At 34.2% G+C, this 9,559-nt stretch overlaps 1 long non-coding RNA gene across 1 annotated transcript; it reads left to right on the forward strand.

Annotated features, from left to right (window-relative positions):
* The first annotated feature begins 1,475 nt into the window (after positions 1-1,475).
* LOC107841841 lies at positions 1,476-3,214 on the forward strand. Its single transcript, XR_001665463.2, has 3 exons — positions 1,476-1,673; positions 2,627-2,825; positions 2,929-3,214. It is a non-coding gene; the product is annotated as an uncharacterized LOC107841841 (long non-coding RNA).
* Positions 3,215-9,559: the final 6,345 nt, after the last annotated feature.

Here is a 9,559-nt window from a genome sequence, read left to right on the forward strand (position 1 = left end):
TTAACTTTCAGACGGAAGCTGAAAGTGTAAGTGGACAAGCTGCAGATATGTCTATTGGACAATTTATGAATAGCATATAATAGAAGAGACAATAGTTATTTCATTTCAGTTTTAAATGCATTAAGTTATTATTTCACTGAGAAAAATACTACTAACACATTTAAATTTTATGTTGTTCTCAGAAGACGGAAGCAAGGCGTGTTCTAGACTTGGATAGAGGTGATGGATGCCATAAAGGATTATAAAACACCTCTTTATAAAGGTTTTCATGACATCTCACAGACTCTAGATTATGTCTGGAGAAATCTGGGACCAAACTATTTTATTACTCCGGCTTTAAGATCAAAAATGCAAAAAATTCCTCAATATAATATTAAAAAAGACACGAATAAAATTATATTTTGTGATATTGTTCTTCTATGACTAAAGCTTTTAAAAGACTAAATCAGGCCAATGAAATTTTAAGACAAGATAATGAAAACCTTGTAAATGAAAAAGTACCAATGTTAGAACATATAAATATTTTACAAGACCATATAAAAAATTTTCATTTTGAACTTTCACAACAAACTCAGCCAATTTATGATACTCAACAAATTTCAAAGAATTCTCCATCTTCTTCAAAAATGGAAAAATCCACTGTATCGAGTAAAGATACAGCTAGTCTAGCTTAAACGGTAGCTAATAAAGACTCCTCAAATCCGTTAATAGGTGTGCATTCCCCAATGAATGTGGAAAGACCTACTATATCGGGTAATGATACAGCTAGTCCAGCTCAAACGGTAGCTGGTAAAGACTTATCAAATCCGTTGACGGCTGACACTTTGCCAAAAAGTGTAGGAAGAATACTCCCAGCCAGTTTCAAGACCACAGGTACTCAGACAACAGACGAAGAAAGTTCTTCTCAGACTAAGAAAGGTTTACTCTTGAGAAAAAAGAAAACTGAAAAAAAGACTACAGAAAAAATGGTAATAAACTCTATAAAAATTTTTTAGAGAACAACTGCCCAAAGAAATAGCAATGAATCCAGAACCGCCAGAGCCAAGACCCAGAATTTCTTTAATTCCAAGAGAAACGACAAGATCACCCAAAACAGGAACATGACTGGGACTATCAGATGGAGGCAGTGACGAGTATGAACTAGACTACAACTCAGTCATGGATCAATTTGTACATGACCCAAATGTCGATGAAGATTCAGGAATAGAGTTTGATTCAAAAGCATTACACAATCTGGATACGTAAGCAATGACGATATACACAAAAGACAAAATAAGAGACGTATATAACAGATAAATAAATGGACGGAGGAGAATTAAAGTAAAGACATAACCATGTAACCGTGGGCCCCACCCAAATTGCCAAAAGTTTTATCAAGTATATTGAAGTAAGGATTTGAAATCCATAAAGTATATTGAAGTGAAGATTTGAAGTCCACAAATGCCTATAAATACTCTCTTTATGAAAGACTTAAATATAAGTAGCTAGAGAGAAGTTAGAGAAAAATTCAAGAGCGAGAAAGTTCTTAGTTTTCATAAAGTTTTTAGTTTTCAAAATTTGTAAGTTAGTTCAAAAAAAAAAGTGTGTATTATTTTCTTAGTTCTTCATTTTCCGGTAGTTGTCAGCTTTCAGGGGACTCCCGTAAGGGAAACCTCACTTCTTCCTTAAGACATGTAAGTAGTAGTTACATGGATCTTTGTATTTTTATCCCTAAGTTTGTAAATTATGTTTGAATTAATCAAGTTCATAATTTCTTTCACATGCGCTTTAATTATTATAAGATCTGGATTGCCGGCGGTTTACCGTCGTAAAATTAGTAAATTATTTATTAGTACATATTTATGTGTTTTAATATTATGAGATCTGGATCGCCGGTAGTTCACCGTCAATTTTCTGGTTTTGTAAATTTGGCAAATTACTTATAAATATATCCCTAGTATATGGTTATTCTCTCAGTGTTTTAGCAGTAATGATGGATTAATTTGTAAATTCTTAGGAATCTGAAAAATTCGAAAAAAATTAAAAAAGGACTGTTGTTATCCTCCCGGGGTGTAATTAAAAAAGATATTACTAAAATATCCTAAAAGTGAAGAGAAAGAGATGCACAGGATATAAATCATAAAAAAAAAAATGCAAAAAATAATTCATTTTATTAGAAGAAAATATACTTTGATCTTTATAACTCCACTACTACACTGGAAGTACTGAGTAGGACTTTAAACCATATAGTAAAACATTCGCTTTAGCGCTGTCTTCATACCTACTCATCTGCTGTAATTACTTGTTTTTGCTTAAATTACTTGTTTCTTATATTTACTTTTTGTTCATTATTATTGATCCGCTTATTATTATACTTACATACTTACTATATATATATATACATTATTTTGTATACAAAATTTACATGTATATTTTTCATATATTAGTATATAAAATTATATATTTGTTGGCTATTATTTTGATATGAGGTTATTTATGTCAATTTCTCTTAGTTTAAATTAGAAGTTTCAATTTTTTTAAATTAAATTTTGTTTGGGTCCTGGGCTCACCCCCGAAATCATAGGCTATAGCATACCGATTTGACTTGAAATTGCCTAGTAACCAAGTGTACTCTGTGTGCTTGCAGTTTTGGAGCTGCAAGAGTGACACATCAAATCGATTGCATGAGGAATAACGTGAAAGATGCAGATTTTGAAGCGTAGCATCTAGGAGGAAATTACATCTTTATTATTTATTAATGATTGTATTAACTTCAAAATACTGCGTTTGAGCATATCAAACTGGAAAGTAAGGCTTTGCAGCTTAAACTGGAGAATTACTTCAAGGTTTTTTAAAAGATCATATAATAGTTTCTTATTATTTGCATTTATTTCGTCACTGTTGCAATCACTTCGTCTCTATACCTCATTTTCATTTTCATCTTTTCAGGTGAAGAATCAAGATCCACCTACTGAGATTGAGGACCAACCTGACTATGGAGATGTAGATTTTGATAGTGAGTGAATGCGACGTCTCTAGTTGGGCAATGCCATCAGAAAGCTATCAGTCAGTGAAGGAATAAATGGGAATTAGAGAAAGCAAATTTAATTTTTCTTTTTCATTGTATCCCTAGTTGTAGTGTTAAAAAAATGAAATTGATCTGGGTTCTACCTATGATCATGTGACTTTATAATCTATTTTCATGTTGTTGTTTGATGAGAATGCATGTTTGGAATTTGTCTCTTTATATTTTAACTTATTTTACAAATCTTTAGTTCAAAATCACGAGATTTAAATTTTTTTTACTTTTTTAAAATTCTTGTCAACTCAGAATCAAACAAATAAATTGAAACGTGAGAGTGTGGTGTTATAACGTCCACATACTCCACTTGTGAGATGATCTATTGGTATGATATTGGTTCATTATAACGTTATATGTACGGGTGTGTTCGATATAGAGAAAAATATTTTAATTCTTTTTTTATTTTTTCACGTTCAATTGGTTAAAACTTTTTAAAAACATATTCTTCATGAAAACAAGTTCTTTGTAAAAGGTGAAAATGACTTCCCTAGTGGATGTAGAGAAATCGAGTAGTTCCACAAGTGATATTTCACATTAATTGGGTCATCCTTACCCTCAGGCCTCAACACATCTTATCTTTACCTCACCTTCGTAGTCCCAACTCCCATCGTCCCCACCTCCCACTTCCCATAGTATATGTCTAGTTCGTATACATATATCCTTATGAAATATATTTTACTTAATTATCAAATATAAAAAATAAGTAAGAAAAAATTCACTTATTTTATAAAAAATATTTTCCTTCGTACCAAATGCACCGTAGGTAAAATAAGCCATAAAAAACAAAGATACACACAAAATAACAAATGTAACTAATCCTTTACAAATAATAGGACACATTAATTTAGTTATCCTAACAACCTTCAATAAGAGAAACAATGTGTAAGAAACACACAAAAAAGATGGTTAAAAACACAAGGTGATTCTTCTCATTTGTTCCAACTTTGATGATAAAATTATCGGCGGGGCCAACTCAATCTTATAAAAAAAATAGGTGGCCGTCTCAGGCCCCAAATTTGAGGGGCCTCATTTTTTACTAATATATTATAGATTTAAAAAAATAAATAAATATTATTTAAAGAAAAAATAAAATTTTTATATAAAAAAAAAGAATTATTAGAAGTTCCTAGAATGTTATGTCTCAACAAAGATTAAATGCATTTATAATATTATTACTTAAAAATTATTAATTAGAAAAAATCGATTATATAATTTTGAACATAGAGTTCATTATAAAAGGGTTACTTTTTCTTACAAATTTAAGTTCTCTGTTTGATTTTCGCCTTAGGTCACGAATATGGTTGAGCCACCCCTGGTTACCGGAAATTCTTTGTTGGTGAAAGGTACATGTATTCCATGAATTTGGTTAAAATACGCGAAAACTAACCCAAACATTATAATTATTAAAAAAAAAAAAAGAGGCTAATATATATTTTATCTCTTTGAGATTGAGTCAAATTACTTCTTTATAGGCACCATTTTACACGCTGAACATTCAACTTATTAAATTTTTTTAGTTTGATCAAAATTTTTACTATACTATTACTTTTATTTTAATTGTATTAAGATTTTACGATTTTATCACTTTACTTAGGACTATCATTCTAGACGAACTAAAAACAAAATCAGTGTACATAAAGTGACACTCAGGAAAAGTAGAGCCAATCAAATTTAAAATCAACTCCCCCATGTCAAGTTGCGGGGAGGAGCGTCTCAATAAAATTAGAGGCGTAAAACCAAATTTTAATAGGAGACTTTAAATATATACACATACATTTACAAAAATAATATTGTAATAATTTAGAGTTGCCTTTTTTTTCTTGCTTTTTAGTTATTTTTGGTGTAGTATTTTTAAAAGACACATAATCTTTAAATTCACACAACATATAAATATGATTATTAATAAAAGAAAGGATTATTTGAAGTTAATAAGAAGTTAGTCATTTGTTTGCTATGCATATACTAGGATGTTGTTGTTAAAAACTTTAATTACTAAAATGAAGTTTGACTTATTTTTGTAATATCCTGTATCTCCCTAAGTATAATTTAGATCTTGATGCATGAGTATGCACGTATAAAATTTTTGAAAAACTCAGTATTTTTTAGTTTAGAGTCTGTCATTGCGTAGGAAATCGAATTAGCTTTCCAACGATATAAAATTTGCCTAAATTTGATAACCGGGTAAGAAGTTATGGCGATTTTAAGTTTCAGTCGTTAAACACAGTCATTTTAGTCATCAGTGCATCGCGGAGCCAGTGTAAATAACAATTGTCATTTTCCAATGAAGATGTGCGATCTTGGCGCGTCACGCCAAAGGCCAAATTGGCATTTGTCAGTTTCCAGTGTCTCTCCGCGATTCTACCGTGTCGCGTCGTTGTCCAGTTTCCTAATTGTCCCTTTTCCAGTGGCTTGGCGCGATAGTGGCGCGTCGCGCCAAGGCCAAAAATCGGGATGGTCAGTTTTCAGCTTCCATTTTTAAATTCGTTAAGGGTATTTGGATCTTTTTCCACAGCCCTAATCAACCTAAAACACGAAATTTGGCCCCAATTGACCTAAATAATCATTCATTATTCAATTCCTCTCAAATTAAAGATTCCCTTTTTCAAGAACAAGAAACCTAGTTCTTAAATTCAAGGCAAAAACTTAAGAACTCTCCATCAATCCTTCCAAAATCATTAACTCAGGTATGTAAGATGTTCATCCATGGATTCATTTCATCCTTGGAGTCCAAGTAACCTTTTTAAATTACAAAAATTGTGATCTTTCAAGTTATTTAATTTTAAATTATGATTTCACCCATGAATCTCCATGAACTATGATTTCACACCATGTATGATTGAAATTACTATTGTTAATCAATTCTCCATGTTTTATTGTTATTATTTATTGAATTAAACCATGATTTAGTACTATTATGTTGAATTCATACTTTTACTCCAAGTTTCTTGACATTCCTATGACTTGATTAAACCATGACCTCTAAGTGTTTGATAAAATGCCTAAGAAGAATAAATGATTTATAAAAGCCTTCATGTTATGTCCTTCAAGTTTTGGTGATATTTTACTATTGTGGCTTTTGAGTCCTAGGGGTATTGAATACCCGAAAACCATAGCTATTTATTTAGTCTAGTCTCAATATATTACAGAATAGTCTTCAGAACATACTATAAGCATTATCAGAACAGTCAGGTATCAATCAGTTAAACTCAGAACAGTCTAGTATTTCAGTGTCTTTCAGTTGGGAGTAGGATTTAGCACTGAGCGAGTGCAGGGATGACGGTTTTCCCGTCAGATAGGCAAAGTCGTTAGTAGCAGTCCATGTACTCCAGATCTACATTGCCAGCGTAGGATATGAGAAGTCACCCGTCAGACTAGGCTTGACTATCTCGTAGGGGTCACCCCTCAGTTCAGGCTTGACACCCTTAGTTCTTCAGACAATATATCAGTTTAGTAGATTCACACAACCAGTGTTAGTACCCGTGGCATGATATTAACACCCTTCCAACTGGGATTAGAGGTTGGACCCCGATTAGCTTAGTTTGAGACATGTCATTTAGATGATACCTCCCACAGTCTCAGTCATAGTCTCAGCTACAGTATCAGTTCAGTTATTCATTCATAGAGTTGTTTGACCAAAGCATACAAATTTCAGTTATTTCAGTATTTCAATTTATAAATTTTACTCAGTTCATGTTAAATACTTGGTCATGCATCCTCAGTATTGACAGATTTTCACGTATCTTCAGCATTTACAAACTTTCATGCATACTCAATATTTACAAATTCTCCATATTTTCAATAACTACAAGTTCCATGTTTTGCATGTATATTCAGATAGTTATTATCCTATTCTTGAAACCATGCATATCAGTCTACCTAATTTAGTATACCAGTACATTCAAAGTACTGATCGTATACCCTTTTCTTTTACGCTATGATGTATTATATCATAGGTTCTGACGCCCAGTTCCCAGACCGCATTTAGACTTATCAGGATATCAGCAGTACAATAGAAGTGGTGAGTCTTTATCATCTGAGGACGGATTTTTTTTTCATGTTTTCAGTCTAGTATCTGGTTGGAGTTAGTTGGGGCCTGTCCCATCAAATCATAGTACTCAGTTTAGAGGTTTTTCAGACATTAGAGTCAGTTATTCAATATTCAGATATTCAGTTGACATGCCAGTTTATCAGTGTTTTTCTCAAATTCAAACAGTTGTTTCTTTAGATTTGTATTTCAGTATTGATTCAGTAATAAAACCCTATTGCATATCAGTTGTTCTTCCGCAATTATGATTTATTATTTAGTGTTCACACAAATACCAGCTCATGGTTTAGCTTGTGGTCCCTCGAGACTGTAAGCACCGCGTGACGATGTTCAAGGTATACTCTCGAGGCGTTACAAACTTGGTATCAGAGCTAGGTTTTAAAATATCCTACGAAGTCTAAAAGTGGTGTCAACTAGAGTCTTGTGCAGGGGTGTGTAACGCGCCACAATTATGGACGAGAGGCTACAAGGAGTTTAGAAAAAGTTTCTCTTCTTTCAGTATTCATGTCGTGCGATGAATCATGACTCATTTTGAACTCTCAGTCTAATCTGTTTCTTTCTTTCGTTTACAGAACATGCGTCCTAAGGAGAACGGAAGAAGAACAGAAAATCAGCCAGCCCCTCAGCCCGTCCAGTCAGATCCTCTGGACGAGCATGTCTCTCACGCAGAATTCAGAGTTACGTTCACTACTCTAGTGAACTCCGTAGCAGCACAGAATGAACAACCAGGTGTTGTTTCGGCTAATCCATTGGACAATACTACTGCAAACAGAATTTGAGATTTCATCCGGATGAATCCTCCTTCTTTCATGAGATCCAATTCTGAAGAAGATCCACAGGAATTGTTAGATATAGTGCAGAAGGTAACGGATGGTATGGGGGTGACATCCAGTGAGAGTGCTGAGTTGGCTGCATATCAACTGCAGGATGTATCCCACTCATAGTTTAAGAAGTGGAAGGTAGATAGGGGTGTTGATGTAGGGCATGTAAAATGGGAAGAGTTTCCCACAGCTTCCCTAGATAGATTTTTTCCATTAGAGTTGAGGGAGGCCAAGGTGTTAGATTTCATTAACTTGAGGCAGGATAGCATGAGAGTGAAAGAGTATTCCCTCAAGTTTACTCAGTTAGATAGATATGCTCCTCATGTAGTAGCTGATAATAGATCCAAGACGAGGAAATTTGTATCTAGAGTATCTGATAGTGTGGTCAAGGAGTATATGACCTCAATGCTAATTAGTGAGATATACTTGTTTAGGATGATGGTCCATGCTCAGCAGATAGAGGAGCAGAAGATTAAGGAGAGAGAGAGAGAAAAAATAAGAGGGCTAGAACGGGTAGTTTTAACTTCAGTCAGCCAGGGTCAGAGGGTGGTAATCGTCTCCAATTTCATCAGAGATCTTCAGACCTAGTACTCTCTTCAGCTAGTACCCCAGTACCCAAATTCAAAATAATAATAGGGATAGAGCACCAGGCTCTAAGTTCCAAGGCAGTGTTAGTATTGCCGGTACGAATTCTCTATGTCAGAAATGTGGCAGGCACCATCAAGGTGAATGTAGAGCGGGTAGTAATGTGTGCTTCGGGTATGGTAATCCATGCTATCGGATTCGGGAGTGTCGGGTAGTTGCTCAGAAAGGTAGGTATTTCTGCCAACATGGCCAGTCCAATCAGTCATCAGTTCTATTCAGTCACCCAATTCAGTAGGGTGCCACTTCCAGTGCTACCAGTGGTCAGTGTTCGAACAGATTATATGCTCTTCAGTCCAACCAAGATAATGAAAATTCTCCTGGCGTAGTTACTGGTACGTTGTAAGTCTTTCACTTACATATTTATGCTTTACTAGACCCTGGAGCTTCTCTTTCTTTTATAACTCCATATATAGCTGTCAATTTCGAAGTCAGTCTCAAAACTCTAGCAGAGCCCTTTTTAGTGTCTACCCCAGTAATTCTTACCATTGGAGCCCGACAGGCATACAGGAACTTTCCAGTCACAATATCTCAGAAGGTTACCCCAGTTGATCTTGTGGAGTTAGAGATGATGGATTTTGACGTTATTCTCATCATGGATTGGCTCCATTCATGCTATGCCTCAGTTGATTGTAGAAATAGAATAGTTAATTTTTAATTCCCAAATGAACCAGTTCTTGAATGGAGGGGTAGTACTACAGCACTTAAGGGTCTGTTGATTTCATACCTTAAAGCGAGAAAGATGATATCCAAGAGGTGTATTTATCATCTTGTGCGAGTCAAAGACTTTATCTATGAAACACCAACTCCTGAGTCATTTTCAGTAGTCAGGGAATTTCTAGATGTGTTCCCTAAAGATCTTCTTGGAGTTTCTCCCGAAAGGGAAATCGACTTTGAAATAGACCTTCTCCCAAACACTCAGCCCATATCTATTTCATTATACAGAATGGCTCCAACTAAACTCAAGGAGTTAAAAGAATAGTTAAAGGA

This window comes from Capsicum annuum, chromosome 9 (genome assembly GCF_002878395.1).
Source record: "Capsicum annuum cultivar UCD-10X-F1 chromosome 9, UCD10Xv1.1, whole genome shotgun sequence".
Lineage (NCBI taxonomy): Eukaryota > Viridiplantae > Streptophyta > Magnoliopsida > Solanales > Solanaceae > Capsicum > Capsicum annuum.